This window comes from Tenrec ecaudatus, chromosome 9 (genome assembly GCF_050624435.1).
Source record: "Tenrec ecaudatus isolate mTenEca1 chromosome 9, mTenEca1.hap1, whole genome shotgun sequence".
NCBI lineage: Eukaryota > Metazoa > Chordata > Mammalia > Afrosoricida > Tenrecidae > Tenrec > Tenrec ecaudatus.
Genome location: NC_134538.1, coordinates 6,169,632 through 6,190,094, shown reverse-complemented (window position 1 = coordinate 6,190,094; position 20,463 = coordinate 6,169,632). Strand labels below are relative to the sequence as shown.

Sequence of the window (20,463 nt, the reverse complement as noted above, 5' to 3'; positions counted from 1 at the left end):
AAGATGTCCCTTTGAGTTTTCTCACAGTCAGTGTCTTCTTTAAGTCCCCATCCTGTAGATCTCCATGAAATTTGTGTTTCGTCCGTGCCACCTTGATTGCCATGATTGTGTGTTGCTGATTTCTTACTACGTCCCAGGTTTTAAAGTGGGTTTTTTCCCCTCGATTCTGAAATAAAGGCAAACATTTTAAATAATGGCATGCACAACCATGGCACCAAGCCTTTTTAGACATGTAAACACCACGAGGGAATGAATCACTGTGCCTGAGAGATCAGGACCATAGTCTTGGGGCCACCAAAGCCAATCGGCACACCGTAGTTCACAAAGACAATATTCTCCATCCTGCTTTGTTTAGTAGCGACTGGAATCTTAAAAGCTTGTGAGCAGCCATCTAAGGGGCAACTACTGGTCTCTTCCTCTTCAGAAGAAGGAGGAGTGCTGAAAATCAAAAGCTCTATGGGATTAATTGTTTAGTCCAGTGGACCAATGGATTACGTAAACATTAGTCTCCACAATCCTGAAACCAGACGAACTAGAAGGTAACCTGGCTCCTGCTACCAGCTGCTTTTAAAAGGCTCGCATTAGGTTACTCAACAGAGTGCATTGGAGAGGTGAGTATAGAAGATCAAAGGGATAAACCTGACTTGAGTACTTAAAACTTTGTCAGTTGACCCCTGTTTGATGCACGCTGGCTGGACCTGATAAGGTTTTCAACAATATCTGTATTTTTGTTTGTTCATTATTAGTGTTTATCTCAGAGGTGTTATGCCTTTAAGGGACACCCTCTTGAAGTTGTATTATGTTTTTCTTTTCTTTTTTTTTTTGGTATATGAAAAACCCAGGATTGATGAACCTATAGGGATAGCAAGTAGAATAAGGGTTTGGGGGGGACGGGGGAGGAGGAGAGGGAGACAATGTAAAGGAGTCCAGGAAGCAAAAGAATGCTTGGAAACTGTGGTAGCAATTGTACAGTACTGCTTGATATTATTGAATTATGGGATGATGATAATATATGTATTAACTCCCAATTAATAATAATTTTTTAAAGGATCACATTAGAAGGACTTGGGGACCAGAGGAAACAAAACTCAAAATCATACAATAAAGTAGGTGCACTGGTTGGATAGAGAGAGACTGGTAGGACTCTGAAGACTGGCTTTCAGTCACCCTTCAGATTTGGAATGGATTTCACCCCTGTATTAGACTACTTCACCATTCAAGATCAAAGGGGCAGCGTTTACCCAAGGAAAATGTTCGGAAGGTTAGGAAAGGAGGATTGGAAGCAAGAAACACAGGAGGAAATTGAGTAATGATGCATCGAAGATATTGCAAAGGATGAGTTGAAGCAAAATATGTATGAATTGTTGAATGTAAAACTAGTGATCTGCTTGTAAACCTTCACCTAATTCACAAGAAAAGGGGAGTGGGGGGTCGGGGGAAGCTGACTAGAGGCAATGACTCACATCTAGTGGATGATAAGAGTCGGGACTCCAAGGGGTCTTTTGTACTGTTGATATCAATACATTGCTATATTAATTGTTTTTTTTTTCTTACCCTGCGTGGTGGGTGAATGACTCCTTTCTGTAGACTAGGATTGATAAGTAGGGATCCTGATGTGATTGTTAAAGGTAAAATGAACTCGTTAAAAAGTGCAGCTTGCTAGAGAGAAAGAGCCGCCCACTGAGGGAAAGACTAGGCCCCTGTTGTCACTGGCACAGTGCCGTGTATTGTAGTGGGCCGGCGGCGCTCAGACCAGTGTGCTGTGGAATCGCTTGGAGGCTAAGCACATTGCTGGGCCCACCCCCAAGTTTCTGAGGGAAGTGCTGAGGCTTCTCATTTCCAGTTAGACTCTCCGATGTGATGGGTCCTGGGGCCACACCAGGAGAAATGTTCATGCGGAGAAGAGTACGAGTGCTTACGTATCAAGTAAGAGTTTTACTCTCTGCTCTGTCATTTCTTGCCTGTGTGAACCTTAGATTCTCCATCTGTAAAGCTAAGCAGGGTACAACCCACCGCACAGGGTTGTATTGAAGATTAAATATGGTTTGAAACATGACAGTATCTAGCATTTATTGCGTATTTACTGAGTTCTAAAAAAAGTTCAAGCTCACTGCCATTGAGTCGATGCCGACCCATAGTGGTCCCTGGAGTTTTCCAGACAGTAACTTTTTACAGTAGTTGAAAGCCTTGTCTTTGTCCTACCAAGCAGCTTTTGGTTTTGAAATGCTGTGATTTCTGTCAGCACACCTGTAACTACTACGTCACCAAGACTCTTTTTTACTAAGGACATTCCATGCACTTTCAAAACTGCTATTTCCACCTACGAACACCCTGGTGGTCGAGTAAGTGCTAAGTCAACATTCCTGTCTTTCTTCATCCATGTTAAGAAGGCAGGGAAATGTGTTACGCAGAATCTAATCAAGCAAATTCATTGACACTTAATAAAATGCCTTACATATATCAATGAATATTCCAACAGTTAAATTCCGTTGCCTGCACTATAGTAGGTGCTTAGTTTATATGCCCACCCATCCTCATCAGTAGTTAAGGCAGATTTTCATAAAGTAAATTCATTAAAAATTTTTTGACATTGTATAAGGAGCACTTAAAAAAAAGGATTATTCACCCATGGGAAATTGTCCTACCTATAGTCTTGCCAGATAAGAAAAATGGTAATTTAAAAAAATCGTTTTATTGGGGGCTCGTACAATTCTTATCACCATCCATCCATCCATCCATCCTGTCATGTACATTTGCACATTTGTTGCCATCATCATTCTCAAAACATTTGCTTTCTACTTGAGCTATTAATATCACCTCTTCATTTTCCCCCCTCCTTCCCCTCCCCCCTGAAGAATTTACTTTAGAGGACAGCACTGAAGCTGCAGCTAGGGGAGAGGGACATGTCTGATCAGAGCACATGGGAGCAAAGGAATGGGGAGGAAGAGAGAGTGGAGCACATCCTGGCCCATTAGGCCTGGAGGATGATATCCCCCATTCCGAACAGCCAGTGCATAGAGTGGACCCATGTGGCTGATGCCACTTCGAGACACGCCATCCCTTGGTGACCCAGGGCCTTATGGGGGACAACACTGGAGACGCAGTGTCGAGACTGGCCCGGATTGACCTGGTGACACCGAGACAAACCACTAAAGGAGTGCGGTAGAGCAACCGTGGGAGCAGAGCAGGGTGCTCCGGAGGGAGGACAAAGGACAGACTCTGGGGCCAGAGCATGGCACCCCATCTGACTGGGCTGGAGGACACACCTAGAGTTCAAAAATCAGACCTTGATCTATTTACAGGTTTTTCTTTTTAAAAAAAATTTTTCTTTTTAAAAAATTAATTTATTCTTCTATGGGTCATGGGTTTTTTTTTCTTTCGTTGTCATCTCTGTGTTCTCAAATGTTAACTATTTCTGTGATACAATATTTTTCTTTACGTCATTTGTAACTTTACTATAGATTATTTAATGCACCTCAGGGTTTTTGTTACCATTAAAAGACAGGTAATTTAAAAAAAGTTCTGTATTTTCCCCTTTAAACTGTAAAAATTGATCAATTATTTCACTTTGTCTTCATCCCCTTATGGTTACTTTTCCTGTGCTTTCATTAAACTGAAAATTTTTAACATGTTTTTAAAAATTCTTCATCTCTAATTAAACCAAAAATAGTAAAATTTATTATCACACTTGGGTCTTTAACACATAAAACAATGGTATACTTTACTAGACTAGATCAAAAAAGAAAGTCCAAATAAAACCCAAACCCACTGCCATCAATTTTATTTCAACTCATAATAAACCTATGTAGGGTTTATGAGACTGAATCCTCCTCTTTCTTCTGTCGAGTGGCTAGTGGTTTTGAACCACAGATCTTGTTGTTAGCAGTCCTGCACTGCTTACCTTTCAGTGCCATCGGGGAAAGGCTAAAATATGTGTGTGAGCGGGCTAAAATATGTGTGTGAGCGGGTGGTGGGTATTTTGAGTTATTAACAAATGGGCGGGTGGGATAAGCATTTATTTTTTATGTGCTATATTTTCTAAGAAGTTTATAGGCGGCACAAATAGTTAACCGGCGTGGATGCTCAGTGACTGGTTCGTGGTTTGAGTGGATTCAGCAGTGTCTCAGAAGAAAGGCCTGGTGGCAGGCTGACAACCCTGTGGAGCACAGTTCTGATATGGCACACGCACTGTCTTCAGGCGTTGGAGCTGCCGCAGGGCAATGTTTTTTGTTTTGTTTGTCTAACTGTATGCCACTTATTTGGCATAACTTGTTAAAATACTTTCACTTATCGGTGTGCTAAGTGAATTAAATGATTACCCGCATCTGTGCAAAACATATAAGACTGTGCGGTCTATAAGAAACCTTTTCTGAAAGAGCCATGATTGTTTCATGCACATAAGATATGTTAATATAATGGATGACTTTTCTCTTCTGGTGGATTTTACAATCTAGCAATTTCCAGAAAGGCTATGAGTTCGTTCCTGAAAGAATCAGCTATATTAAGTAATTGTTGGAGGTTCCAGTGCTAGTAACAAGTGAAGCTGTACTTTGAGTCACGCAGTCTCTCCTGAAGACTACTGCTCCCCTTAGCATTGCCTCCCATTCTTCACTCGGAGTTTCCCTTCTTAACCTTGGCATAGTTGCCAGTGTTACACTTGCCGACTTGAATATCTCTTGTTCGTGGACTTAAAGATGATTCTATTACGAGCTAATAAATTATATTTGATCTGGTGTGATTTAACTGGGTAGTCTCAGCCAGGTGGGCTCAAGGATTTAGAGGCCTTGAGTTATAAGCAGTGGGTAAGGTGTGCTATGTGATTTGATCAGATGTGGGGGCCTACCTATTTCCTGAGGAAGGCCCAGGTCTCTACTTTGGAAGGAGTGGCATTGTCTTGTTTTATGCTTTACTCTATTCATCTAAACATCAGGTAGATGAGAGAAGGAGATGGGTAGAAAAGAGCAACATGGATGGTCAGACACATGGAATAAAGCTGGGTGTGTTCATGAAGCTGTCAGTGACTTGGCACTGTTGATGTCTCATGCTTTGCAGCCAGAGAGGTCAAAAGGGGTTGGGAGGTTCAGGGCCTTATTTGCCCAAAATTGTAGGTACCAATCAGAAATTGAGGGAGCAGTACTGTTGGCTAGCCAAGAGTTGTAGGAGATTAATTTAACCAGATTGCATTTTGGAGAGAAGCCCTGGGCATAATGGTTACACTTAGAGCTGCTAACTACAAAGTCAATAGTTTGAAACCACCAGCTGCCCTGCCAGAGAAGGAGGAGTTCTCTGTAAAGTTAACCTTCTCAGAAACCCACAGGGTCAACTCTACGCTGCCCTTTAGGGCTGCTGTGAGTCTGAATTGCCTCAATGACAACGGATTTGTTTTTTTGTTTTTGTTTGTGTGTGTTTCAGACATGCCTTGGCTTCCTAGTACTCTGGAGACCCAGTTTTTATGGATGACTGCAGAGGGAAAGCAAGAGAACTGAGCGAGATTAAAAAGCCAAGGAAGCTAGGCAAATAACTAACAGTGTGAGATAGATGAGAATCGAAATCAAGTTTGATAACTGTTAGTTATGCTTGTCACCTCCTCCACCAGCAGCACAAAGTATGAGTTTCCATCATCTGCTCCCTGGGGGAGAGGCGGGAAGGATGGAGCAGCGGGGAACTGCAGAGGTAGATTTATCTAATTGCCTCCAATTCTTCCCTTAAATATCCATCAAGAATTAAAATTCCTTATGTTCTCTGAATTGCATTTCAACCCAATATCTGATACTGTTGTCACAGAGGAGACTGTCTCTTTAAGCACTGACCTAGTTTTTGTTCAGAGAGAGAGGCTGCCACCTCCACCCCCACCCCCACCTTTTTTTTTTTTTTTGTAGCTACAAGAACAGCCTACCCCCTCAGACCAATTCAGCTCTGTGTGAACAGTAATAGACTGGTGCCGGGAGCTTTACATTGCACAAAAAAGAATTTATAACAAAACTCTTTTTAAAGGTCACTTCCCATTTGTGAATGGATTCTTTATTCAGCTGAAATCTCGGTTTTTCTCCATCAGGGAGAAAAGTTGCTAAAACCGCCCCATAGAGGATTCTGCACGTTTACCGAGTGCCACCTACTGGTCTTACCTTAATGGATCAAATAGATGCTGCCTGGAACATACGAATTTACATATATCTTGTTGTTGCAAAATTACAACGTTGTCGAAACCAAACTTACTACCACCGAGTCGATTCCGTCTCCTGGTAACCCTCTAGAACAGGTAGAGCTTCCTGTGTGAGTTTCCAAGAACGTAACTCTTTATGGGAGTAGAAGGCCTTCATCCTTCTCCCTCAGAGTAGTTGGTGGTTTCAGACGACTGACTTTGTGCTTAACAGCCCAACATGTAACCACTAAACCACCAGGGCTCCTGTCAAGCTTTAAGACAGTATGCATATGGATAATAGCTAGTATCAGTATTTCAAATAATAATTTTGTGTTAATGTTGGTTAGTGGGATACTTTGCTTGGAATATACAGCTACTTGCACGGCTAAAAAATGAAGAAGCCCTTCACCCACTACTCCGTCGTCCTTCCCCCAGAGAGGAGGTTCTATGTAGATCCTTGTCATCGGTTCCCCCTTTCTCCCTCACCTTCCCTTCACCCTCCCAGTATCACCACTCTGATCACTGGTCCTGAAGGGATCATCTGTCCTGGATTCCCTGTGTTTCCAGTTCCTATCTGTACCAGTGTACAGTCAGATTTGTAAGGCAGAATTGGAGAAGTAGGTGAAGGGCGATGTCAGACGGTGTAAGATATTACAAAATAATAATAATTTATAAGTTATCAAGGTTCATGGGGGAGGGGGAGGGAGGGGAAAATAAGGAGCTGATACCAAGGGCTCAAGTAGAAAGCAAATGTTTTGAGAATGATGAGGGAAACAAATGTACAAAAGTGTTTGATACAAAATGGATGGATGTATAGATTTTGATAAGAGTTGTATGAGCCACCAATAAAAATGATTTTTAAAAGAGGAAAGAAAACACAAAGTGTGAAGAAGCCAGGTTATAAAATTTCATTGACCTGTGCTTTTATATGATAAAAGATTATCTGGATTGAAACAAGAAATAGTTTTAAACTTCAAATACAATTGCTTAGTAATCTAGTAACTTTAAGCAGTGAAGTCGGTCTGTGTCCATATGGAATGAATTGCGTGTTCTTCTCGTTAGGCTTTCTTTCACGTTACTTGGAGATATCTTTTGAGGCAAACTTAATGAAAGTGTGTTGAGAATAGCAGAACACTTTTTGACAGAGGAGAGGTTGTAGGTAAAATTCCCCCCAAAACTCACTTCCATCAAGTCAATTCTGATATGTAAAATGACCTTAGAGGACAGAGTAGAACTACCTCCTCTGGGTGTCCAGAATGGTGTCTTTTCACGGAAGTAGAAAGCCTTCTTGTTCTCCCGTGGAGAGGCTGGTGGTTTCGAAATGCTGACCTTGTAGCTAGTCGCCCAGGGTGTCACCCACTATCCTATGGAGCAGAGCTCCTGGGTGAAGCTCCCAAATTAAGTGACCAGATGGGTGCTGTTATGCTTTTATGTCTTTTTGAGCCCTAGGTATATTTTAAGTGACTAAAGGACTCTTGAGAAAGACATTTGACCTAGACCTAGCATTCAGATTTAAAATGTAAAAATTTCTCACCCATAAGAAGTTCCAGTTTAGTAGGAAACCCAGAGGGCCAGTTCTCCCCTGTCCCGTTGGGTCAGTGCGAGTCAGCACCGACCTGATGGCAGTGAGTTGTTGTTTCAGAGTTTCATCCAGTTGTCTTATGTGTTTAAGCATTGACCAACTGCGTTATGAATTTGTCATCTAGTAAGGCTCCAAGTTGGCCTAATTCGGTGCAATTGAAGTTTATATTTCACTTGGAGAAAGACCTCGCTGACAAGGGGCATTTCAAAAATAAGGATGGGTAGTGTTAAAGGAGACGTTTGTTTATCCTTACCTTATTTTAACATCAGCAATCACACATAGAAAGTGTGAGCGGCAGATGATGTTGTTGGTTCTCCCATGGCTCTCCTTGGTTTAGTGTGAAGAGTGACTTTACCCTTTGTGTGTCTGGTCCACCCTACAGATCCTTTGAGATTCCTACCTGGGCAGCCTTTCATGTCTTTCTCTGGCTGAGTTTAGTTCTTCCTTTTATCTCTTCTCGTGTCAAAACCCTGTTGAGATGGTTTTGTTCATAGTCCTTGTGATGTCACTCACTACAACTAAACTGTCATGAGGTTCTTCAGCCAGACCAGGAATTCTTAGTCTTATTCCTGTTATTCTCTTGTGTGGAAAACCAAAAACACACAAACAGAAACCAAACTTACTGCCATCGAGTCGATGCATAAAAATTGTTTTATGTGTATATCTTCCTTTATTTCTGGGAAAAGTATTACAGCCTTCATTGAATTAGCAAGATATATAGTACTTTTAAAAGTTCCTGTAAACAATTCAGCACCATGGAATGATCCTGACTCATAGTGACCCAGGAGGACAGAGAAGCATTTCTGAGGGTGGCAAACCTTCCTACAAGCAAACTGTTGGGTGGGTTCAAACCACCAACCTTTTGATTAGCAGCCCAATGTTTAACCCACTATTCTACCAACCCAACACCCAAACCCACTACCATCAAGTTGATTCTGAATCACAGCATCCCCATATAGGGTTTCCAAGACATAAATCTTTACAGGAGTGGTCAGTGGTTTTGTGCCACTGACCTTGTAGTTTCCAGTGAATTGCTTACCTGATAGGCCACCAGGGCACTTTCATTCCACTGCCAACGAACAAACAAAGTCGCTGACACTGACTTGACTCATAGCGACCCTGTAGGACAGGGTAGAACTGCCCCTGTGGGTTTCTGAGACTGTAACTCTTTATATTTAAACCCCATCTTGCTTCACCAGGGCTTATACATTATGGCTTTAGTCAAATTTGCCCCACAGGCTGTTTTTTTTTTAAAAAATAAAATTTTATTAAACCACAGCCATCCTGGAGCACGGTGGCTGGTGTTGCCCTGTCCCTTTCATGAAACACAGCCATGCTTTTAATAAAGACTGTTGCCGGTGTCCGCTGTTGTTAGGTGCCTTTGGGCTGGAAATGATGCATCTAGAATGACATACTGCTGCGTGTTCTTTGGCCACCTGTAAAATTGTTCTGTTTGCACCCTTTATTGCAGCTACGGTGTCAATTTCTATGGGTGAAGGTCTTTCTCTTAAGAGCAGTCCTCTTTATTGAGAGCTAACTGATTATAAGGTTTGTAAGAAATCATTTTATAGGGGCTCTAACAGTTCTAATCATCCATCCATCCATCCATAGTATCAAGCACATTTGTACATGTACTTGTTGCCATCATCATTTTCAAAACATTTTCTTTCTACTTGAGCCTTGGTATCAGCTCATCTCCCTCCTCCATGAACCCTTGATAATTTATAATTTTTTTCATATCTTACACCAACTGCTGTCTCTCTTCACCCACGTCTACCTAGATGGCTGCTTGTTTATCTTCAAGCCTTTAGGTCTTTCTCTTTTTCACTGAACCTCTATTTTATCAATCATGATGCCTTTTCCTTTTTTAAAAAAAATCATTTTACTAGGAGCTCATGCAACTCTTATAACAATCCATATATATATCAATTGTATAAAGCACATGTGTGCATTCATTGCCCTCATCATTCTCAAAACATTGCTCTCCACTTAATCCCCTGGCATCAGGTCTTCATTTTCCCCCTCACTTCCTGCTCCCCCCTCCCTCAACCTTAGATAATTTATAAATTATTATTTTGTCATATCTTGTACTGTCCGACGTCTCCCATCACCCACTTTTCTTTTGTCCGTCCCCCAGGGAGGAAGTCACATGTAGATCCTTGTAACCAGTTCCTCCTTTCCAACTCACCCTCCCTCTACCCTCCTGGTACCACCATTCTCACAACTGATCCTGAAGGGATCATCCACCCGGGATTCCCTATGTTTCCAGTTCCTATCTGTACCAGTGTACATCCTCTGATCTAGCCAGATTTGTAAGGTGGAATTGGGATCATGATAGTGGCTGGGAAGGAAACACTTAGGAACTAGAGGAAAGTTGTATGTTTCATCGTTGCTACAGTGCACCCTAACTGGCTCATCTCCTTCCTGCCACCCTTTCGTAAGGGGATGTCTAATTGCCTACAGATGGGCTTTGGGTCTCCACGCCGTACTCCCCATCGTTCACACCTTTTCCTAATAACATGTCCAAAGTACATGAAATGAAGTCCTATTATCACTTTTGATTCTAAGGCTGTACTTAATCCAAGAGGTTTGCTTGTCCTTCTGGCAGTCCTTGGTACTTGAAATAATCTTTACTAACACTATAATTCAAACACATACATTCTTCTCTGGTTTCCTTATTCATTGTCCAGTTTTTATGTGCATAGAAAGCAGTTGGAAATAGCATGGCTTGGATCAGTGTGGCACCTTTACTCTTTCACACTTTAGAGATACCTTATGTACTCAATGCATTATGCCATTTGATTTCTTGACTGCTGCTTCCATGAGCTTTGATTATGAATCCAAGTAAAATTAAATCTTCAATCTTTTCTCCATTTATTGTGATGTTGCGTATAGCCCAGTTGTGAAAATTTTTGTTTATGCTTCAGTGTTATCCATACTGATCTTCAACATTGATCTTCATCATTAAATGCTTCAATGTCCTCTCTTTAACAATTGTTTGACATTCAACCATTTCAAGAGGTAGCATATGATTAGTATGTACAGAAAAGAAATCTAAGCTGAATTTGATGGCATTTGCAAATAAACCCCCCCCAAAAAACACAATGCCTATTGAATGTTTCAAAACATTGATGTGATGCTTTAAGTACTAACCAGTATATGCCAAGAAATTGACAATTTTCCTTGGAATCGGCATGGATATGGATCTCTTCAAGTTTATTTGCCAGGAAGCTGCCAAAGATGGGGAGAACTGAAACCATTATTACCGTTGAAAACTCTGCTATCACTAGGACCAAAAACCAAAATCACTGCTATCAGTTGATTCCAACTCATAGTGACCTTTTATAGGACAGAGAAGAATTATTCCGTAGGGTTTCCAAGACTGTAAATCTTTATAGGAGACACAGCCTCATCTTTGTCTCTTGGGGCGCTGGAGCATTTGAACTGCCAACTTTGCTGTTAGTAGAAATGCTTTACCCACAGTACTAGGAGGGCTCTTTATCATCAGGGTAGGTATTCAGTAAATGTTACACTTTCTCAGCCATACTTCCTGGAGTACTTGAGAGGAGAAAACAACTGATCAGACAAAAACAGAGAAGTGTGTATCTCAGGAAGTCACAGGAAAAGAAATACCAATGGCTAATATGAAAACTATTAGTCTCATTAGTAACTGGTGAAATGCAAACCAAATTAATAACTAAATACCACTTTTATACATTAATTATGAAAAATTAAAGTCCCTCTTCATTCGTGGAAACAAAAAGAAATCATATGGAACGAGGTCAGGTGAATAAAAGTGCGTTGGGCAAGAGAGGCATGCTGCTTTTTGTCAAAAACTGGTGCATTGAGATGGCTGTGTGAGCAGGTGCCACAAATCAGGCCTTTTTTGTCACACAGTTACCATATCTTTTCAGAACCTCTAAATAGAAAGATTGATGAACAGTCTCACCTGGTAGAATGAACTTCAAATGCACTACAAGGTGATATTTTCGTCCCTTTAGGAAGTTGATGAATGTCCAGAACAAGGTTTGTCCTGCATCGCCATCTCACCTTTTGTGAAACTAGAAAACCACTTGTACACTTGAGTTTTTCCCATAGTGTTGTCGAAGCTGCTTTTACAAAAAAAATTTCACTGTGACCAGAGAGAACCTTCCCAGGTGATGTTAATGGGTGCCCTAATTCAGAGCAAGGGGCTTGATGCTCGACTGCTGGAAAACTTCATACCACAAAAGCTCTGCTCTGCCCAGTGCAATGCCTACTTTTTTGGGGGGTGGTGGTGGGGGGGTACTGCTTTGTAGATGAATAGTTCCTGAAGTTTATTGCAGGGAGGTTTGGGGAAAATGTGAAGCTAATAATGGGCATAAGAATGAAGAAAGTTTTGTGAAATTGATTGTGGTAACGATCGCCAAACTCTTTAATATATTTAAACCACTGAATTATATAGTATGTAGATTAAGTGCCAAACGGACTACTAAAAAGAGTGCAGCTATTTTAGGGTTATAGATACATTTAGGGTTATAGGCTATATAGTCTTAATATCAACTGTTCAACACTGCCATCTATCTTGTGTGAAAGCCATTGGTGGTGTACAATTGAATTTATTGGTTTTGTTCCTGTAAAAACTTCATTGAAATTTGCAGTTTATGTAACTTTCATGAATTATGAAATATCCTTTTAATTTTTTTTATCCAAGCATCTAAAAGTATATAAACATTTCTCAGCTCACGAGTTGTGAGTAGAGTTTGCTAACTGTGTTCCAGAGACTGATCTTTTGAATAGTCATCTGAAACTTTTCCCCAGGTATGCTGATGTTTCAGTGACTTAAGATATAGACTCTTCTAATTTATGCTGTAGATATTATAACTGGTTATGATTCATGTTGCAAAAAGAGATATAATATTTTCCTGCCTAACTCAAAATACTAACCTCTGCTGTCTAATTGATTGTTACTCATGACAAACACTGTAGGACAGCGTTGAACTGCCCACAGCATCTCCAAAGCTATAAATCTTTACAGAAGCAGACTGCTACTGGTCCTTTAGGTCAGCAGCCACCTGCTTAACCACTGCACCACCAATACTCGTTCTAGTGTTAAAAAGTATTTAATCTGTGAAAAAATATTTCCCAGAAAACATTATTGGAAACATGCAAACTATCTAAATTGACCCAATAAAAACCTTTTCAACAATCTTTACTGTAAAGGAAAGGCCAGGTGCAGATGACTTAAAAAGTAAAGTCTACCAAACAGACATTTAAAGAGTGATTACCAATCTTGTTCAATCTCTTCCAAAAATTGAAGAGAAGGGAAGCACTTCATAATTCACTCTGATGCCGGCTTTACCCTGATGCCAAAGTCAGATAAAAATAACATAGTGAACAAAACTACAGACCAATGCCCTTTGTAAAGATGGTGTAAAAATTCTCATGAAATGCTAGCAAACCACATCTGATGGCATTTTCAAATAATTATAGACTGAGCAAACGGGATTTACCCCAAGGGTTCAAGGGTAGTTCAACGTAAGAAAAATTATAGGAATGTTACTTCATTAACAGAATGATGGCATGATTGAAGGGGCGGGGGCACATCTTGATTGTGAAAGAGGCATATAAAAAATCTAGTATCTTTCACTGATAAAAGTATCACCAAAGTAGGGATAGAAGAGGAAAATTTCACCATTAAGTATCAGACATCAAAGAACAAAAAATCATACTGTGAATGAGGGAGAGTGCGAAGTGGGGACCCAAAGCCCATCTGTAGGCAACTGGACATCCCCTTACAGAAGAGTCACGGGGAGGAGACATGAACCAGTCAGGGTGCAGTGTAGCACTGATGAAACATCTTTCAACTTTCTTCTAGTTCTTAACTGCTTCCTTTTCCCTCCTCCCCCCTCCCCACTATCATGGTCCTATTTACACCTTACAAATCTGGCTAGACCAGAGGATGTACACTGGTACAGATAGGAACTGGAAACACAGGGAATCCAGGACAGATGATCCCTATATTTTCAGTGTTGAGAGTGTTGATACTGAAAGGGTGGAGGGAAGGTGGGGTAGAAAGGGGGAACCGATTCCAAGGTTCTACATATAACCCCCTCCCTGGGTGACAGACAACTGAAAAATGGGTGAAAGGATACATTGGATAGTGTAAAACACGACAAAATAATAATAATTTATCAATTATCAAGGGTTCCTGAGGGAGGAGGGGGGGCGGTACCAAGGGCTCAAGTAGAAAGCAAATGTTATGAGTTGGCAACTAATGCATAAATGTGCTTGGCAGTGTGGATATATGTATGGATGTGATGAATAGTACGAGCCCCCAATAAAATGATTTAAAAACAAACAAACCAACAAAAAATTAAAACAAAAAAGGACCTTTATTGGAAAATGCCCAAGGTAAGGAACAAGATAAAGATGCTTTTATCACTGCTCTTGAATATGTGAGGAGCCCTGGTGGTACAGTATGTTACATGTTGGGCTGCTAACCACAAGGTCAGCAGTTTGAACCCATTAGCCACTCTGTGGGAGAAAGATGAGGCTTTCTGCTCCTGTACACATTTGTAGCCTTTGAAAACCAAAAGGGCACTTCTGTGCCTTTAGTGTCTCTATGAGTTTGAGCGGACTCAATGGCAGTGACTTTATTACATAATATAAGGAGCCGCAGATGCCTTAGGTAAGCTTTGGACTGCTGCAACAGCAAGGTTGGTGGTTCAGCCCCACTTAGACGCTCTGTGGGACAGAGAGGAAATTACCTGTTTTGGAAAGATTTACAGCCTCAGAAACCCTATATGGGGGTCACTATGAATATGGATGGACTTTATAGCATTGGGTTTTGTTTTTGGTTTACTGAATATTGTAATGGAAGTTCTAGTGACAACTTTCAGGCCAGGGGAAAAAGGTATCTAAATTACAAATGAAGAAATAAAACTATCTCTATTCACAGAAGGACACGGTACTTTAAAAAAAAATCCTAAGGTTTCCACAAGAAGGCTCTTATTGCTAATACATAATTCACAAAGTCACAAGGTACAAGTTAAGCTAACACACAAATGCCAATAGTGTTTCTATTTAACAGTGAAAAGAAAGAATCTGGGGGAAAAAAAACCAAAATTATTTCATTTTTCTACAAGCATGACATACTTAGGAATAAACTTAACCAGGGATGCAAAAGACTTGTACACTGAAAAATATTGACCATAGCTGGAAGAAATTTAAAAAGACCTGAATAAATGAAATGATACCCTGTATTCATAGATTGGAAGAGTTAAAACTTTTTTTTAGGGTGGGGCTTGGCTCAAAGCCATTAATTTATTTATTTTAAAAGATAATTTTATTGGCGGCTCTTACAGCTCTTATAACAATCCATACATCAGTTGTATCAAGCACATTTGTACCTATGTTGTCATTATTTTATAAACATTTACATCCTCTTTGAGCCCTCGTTCCCCCTCCCCCTCCCACCCTCATGACCCCATGATAAAGTATAAGTTATTATTTTCATAGATTAATACCAACCCTGTCTTCCTTCCCCTAGGGTTTCTGTTGTGTCCGTCCCCCTGGGGTGGGAGGGGTGGTTATGTGTCATTCATTGCCAAGGGTTCCCCCTTCTTACCCCCCTCCCCCCGTCCCCCTACCCTCTTGGTACCACTATCCCATTTCTGTACCTGAGGGGTTTGTCTGACCTGAATTCTGTGTGCCCTGAGCTCTTATCTGTACCAGTGGATATGCTCTGGTTGAACCTGAAGTGAAAGGCAGGACTGGGGTCAGGATAGTGGGGGGATGAGGAAGCCTCAAGGAACCAGAGGAATGTTGTGTGTTTCATCAGTGCTACAATGTGTCCTTTGTGACCATCTTGTGAGGGGCTGTTTTACAGATGGGTTTTGGGTCTCTGCTCTGAACCCACTCCTCAACAATGTTTGTTTGTTTTGGGTCTTCTGATTGCTGTTACCCAATCCTGTTGACACCTTATGATTGCACAGGCTGGTATGCTTCTTCCATGTGGGCTTGTTGCTTCTCTGCTACTTGTTTAACTTCAAGCCTTTAAGACCCCAGACACTATAACTTTTGATAGCGGTACTTTTAGCTTTACTCACCACATATGCCTGTGCACCAATTTTATCTTCAGGATTGTGTCAGGAAGGTGAGCATCACAGAATGCTACGTTGTTAGAACAAAGTGTTCTTGCATTGAGGGAGGGCTTGAGCAGAGGCCCAAGTCTGTCCACTACCTCTATGTATTGCTGAATAAATAATGCACATAGGCGGTTTTTATGAATTAATATATTTAATATGTACACACCTATGTTTATACCTCTATTCATAGATTTGTTTCCTATGGATAATGCTTCTCCTGTTTCCTTTTACCTTCCTCCTGTCCCACCATCATGCTCACTCTTCTTTTGCCTCTCAGCTAGATTGTTGTTGCTTCAACACCCCAGGATCTCCGTGTCCCCCTTGTTGTTTATTTTAATTCCCTAGTTGCCCTGTCTATGCTGTTGCTTGCTCACCGCTCCCTCCCCTCACCACCTTCTCCCCCAACGTCCCTCCATAACTGTTGGTCCAGTTGTTTTCTCTTCGGGCTTGCTTCCCATGCCTCCTAACTTTCCGGTCTAACAACTGGATCACTGGGAAGGTGATTCCTCCTGGATGTTATCTTGACTCCTCTTCCTCAGAACTCTTCCTCATACCACCTAAACTAAGCCAAACGCACTGTCATTATATCAATTTCAACTTACACCGACCCTATAGGAGAGAGGAGCACTGCTTATTTGGGTTTCTAAGAGGTTAAATTTTTATAGGAATAGACAGCCTCATCTGTATCCCACAGAACAGCTGGTGGCTTTAAGCTGTTGATCATTTGTAACTTAGTGTCTTATCCGCTATACCATCAAAGCATCAACAGAATCCTTATCAAAATCCCAACAGCATTTTCATTTTGCAGAAAAGAAATTTCATGAGGGATGGCGTGGGGCCCCCAAAACTAAAACAATCGTAGGAAAAAATAAAGTAGTAGAACTCTTGCTTCCTAATTTAAAAGCATAATATATCAAGTTAGAGTAACCAAAACAATGTCATACTGCTGTAAGGATAACCAAACAGAAAAATGGAACAGAATTGAAGTTCAGAAATAGACTCTTTCATACAGAGAGAGTTGATTTTCTAAAAGAGGGCCAAATCTATTCAGTGGGGGAGATAGTGCTTTTTCTCCTACCGACCGAGGTGGGGAAATTGGATCTCCAGATAACGAGAGTGAAGTTGGACTTCATACCTTAAACTATATATGAAAATAGCCCCAAATGAGTCAGTGATAAATACAAGAACTAACGTAAGTGTAAATCTGCAGTCCCTTGATTTTGACAATGTATTCTGATATATGCCATTCAAAGCATGAGCAGCAAAAGGCAAAATAGGTAAATGGATGTTCATTAAAAACTACGCCTTAAAGGTCTTTTCATTCATGAAGTTAATGAAATAGAAAATATTTGGGAATTACGTTTCTGATAAAGGTTTGATATCCAGGATACATAAGGAACTGTGCAACTCAAAAAGACTTAGAAACGGATAAAGAATAGTTCTATAGAGAGGATACATACAAATGGCCAATAAAGAACATGAGATGTCATTAGTTGTCATTGTTAGGGGTCATCCTGTCGATTCCAACCGACATAGCAACCTGTGTACAACAGACAAAATACTCACCTCATCCTTACTCTCAGTCGTTCCTAACACTCATTGCCCCCTAACAACAGCACGGACCCTTTGTTGCATCCAGTGTCAGTCAGTCCACCTCATTGAGGACGGTTCTCTTTTTTGCTGTCCAGCTAATTCACCAAACATGATGTCCTTCCCTCCCTGAGACCAAGTCTTGTGATTTTCTCTTCTAGGGAAGATGCTGACTGTACTTCTTCCAAGACAGCCTTGGTTGTTCTTCTAGAAGTCCGTGGTACAGTCAATATTCTTTGCCCACACCATAATTCAAATGACCAGTTCTTTAAGATCCTCTTTATTCTTTGTCCACCCTTCACACGTACTATGCGTGTCTGAAGTGATTGAAAAACTGAATTGTGTCGGACACATCTTAGTGCTCAGAGTGCTCTTCAACATTTGAAAGAGATCTTTTGCTGCGGCTTTGTTTAGTGCCTCGAGCCATTTGAATTCTTGGTAGATTTGATTCGTCATTAGAGAAATGGAAATGAAAACCACAGTGAGATACCACTTCACACCCACTTCAGTGGTTACTGTCAGACAGACAGAAAGTAACAAGAGTTGTTGAGGATGTGGAGAACGCTGGTGCATTCATGGGCATGGAAAATGATGCAACAGCAGTGGAAACATTTTGGTGGTTTCTCAAAAAGTCAAACATAAAATTACTGCATTGCTCCGCATATGTTATGTACCCAAGAGACTTAGGCAGAACTGTAGACATTTCTATAACAATGTTCAGTGTAGTATTAGCCACAATAGATAAAGGGTAGAAACAACCCAAGTGTCCATCAACAGATTGATGCATAAACAAACTAACATGTATGTACAGTGGAGTAACTTCTCAGTTCTGATCATTGCAGTCATAGGAAATATTACTTACATGATCCGTCTTGGGGGCTTAAGAATGTGTCAGATAAATTAATTGAAAGAAAAAGGAATTTTTTAAATGAAGTTTAGGAAACCTCTACACATTCCCCCCTTCGATGAAATATCTCAAGCTCTCAAAACTTAAACTCATGTCATCAAGTGGATAACGATTCATGACGACTCCATTGGCATAGGTAGGACAGGGCGAAACTCCCCTGTCAGTTTATAGTTTCAGACACAATAACTCTTTACAGGAGTAAAAAGCCTAGTCTTTCTTCAACACAAAGACTGGTGGTTTCTAACTGCCGACCTTGTGGCTAGAAGCCCAAAGCATAACCACTTCTCCATATGTAGAATATGTAAATACGCTCAGGTATTTGGGGAATAATTTTAACTTTATGTTTTAAAAATCTATCTGGAGTATTTCAGATCATAGACTTAATGGTTAGTTTGACTTCATGATCTTTGGTTTTCAATATTCAGTAAAATGCTATCTTCTGCTTAATCAGTTATGGCCACAAGGTGGCATAATTCGCTTATGGGTTTTACTATTGCTGAAACAAAAGAAAACTGCCCTCAGTAATGAGAATTCTTTCCTCTGACTTGGCTTTAAGTTGGACTTTTTATAGTGCCATTAATGTTTTGCTATTCTGTTTATGATTATAATACATTACACAGTGATTGGGAGAATGTTAATTCAAACTATTTCATAGAATATACTTGATTTAGCCATTTGTTTAAAAACAGAACAGTATGAACCTATAGAACTAGAAAGTAGAATAAGGAATTTGGGGGAAGGTGGGGGAAGGGGAATCGATGTCGAAAAGAAATGTTTGGAAACTGTGGTAGCAAATGTACAACTCTGGTAGACATGATTGAACTGTGGAATGATATGATATATGTAAAAAACCCAATATACATAAACTGACAAGGATATTTGCAGCCAAAGAAGAGAGGTGTCAACTTCTAAATAGTTAAGGAATCATGGGCAAATTTTTTGATGTAATATTTTTGTCTGGCTTCAATGGATGGGGGAGATGGTGTGTGTATGTAAGGAAGAGGAGCGATGTCAGGTTGTCCGCATGTTCTTAGAAAAGCTGCCTTGTGAAATAGAGGAAATAACTAGGAGGCAACGGGCTTTGATAGAGGTCTAAATGCAGGTATGCATATATGTAAATATATTTATATATAATGATAGAGAAATAGATTCTATATACATATATGTTAAGTATCGAGGTAGCAGACAGACATTGGGCCGCTATTCAAGTACCCCCTCAACACAAGAACGCTTTGTTCTAATAACCTGGCATTCCATGATGCTCATCTTCCCAACATGATCGCTGAAGACAAAAAATGTGTGCATAACAAACGTGGTGAAGAAAGCTGAGGTGCACGGCTATCAAGAGATATAGCATCTAGGGTCTTAAAGGCTTGAAGACAAACAAGCGGCCATCTTGCTGAGAAGCAACAAAGTCCACATGGAAGAAGCACACCATCCTGTGTGTCTGAGGTGTCAGTGAGATCAGGTATCAGGCATCAAAGACCCAGCACAAAAAATCCTATCAGTGTGAATGAGGGGGAGTACAGAGTGGAGACCCAAAGCCCATCCATCAGTAGACAATTGGACATCCCTTACAGAAGGGTCAGAAGGGAAAGATGAGCCAGTCAGGGTGCAGTATAACACTGATGAAACATACAACTCTCCTCCAGTTCTTTAAGAACCCCCCTCCTCTACTATCATGGTCCCAATTTTACCTTATAAATCCGGCTAGAACAGAGCGTGTACACCAGTACAGATTTAACAGCTGGAAACATTGGGAATCCAGTACAGATAAACCCCTCTGGACCAGTAATGAGAGTAGCAATACCAGGAGAAGGTGAAGGTGGGGGGAGGGAGGGGGCACCAGTCACAATGATCTACCTGGGGGACAGACAACAGAAAAGTGGGTAAAGGGAGACATCGGTCAGTGTAAGACATGAAAAATAATAATTTATAAATTATCAAGGGTTCATGAGGCGATACCAAGGGCTCAAGTAGAAAGAAAATGTTTTGAAAATGATGGCAACAAATGTGCTTGAAAAAGTGTATGTATGTTTGTATGTACTGTGATAAAAGCTGTGTGAGCCCCCAATAAAATGATTTCAAATAAAGAAAAGCTGCCTTACATCTG

At 40.7% G+C, this 20,463-nt stretch overlaps 1 protein-coding gene across 7 annotated transcripts in view; it reads left to right on the top strand.

Moving 5' to 3' along the window:
* Positions 1 to 20,463, top strand: part of AKAP13 (A-kinase anchoring protein 13) — a 375,367-nt gene that overhangs the window by 116,783 nt on the left and 238,121 nt on the right. The window lies entirely within an intron of this gene.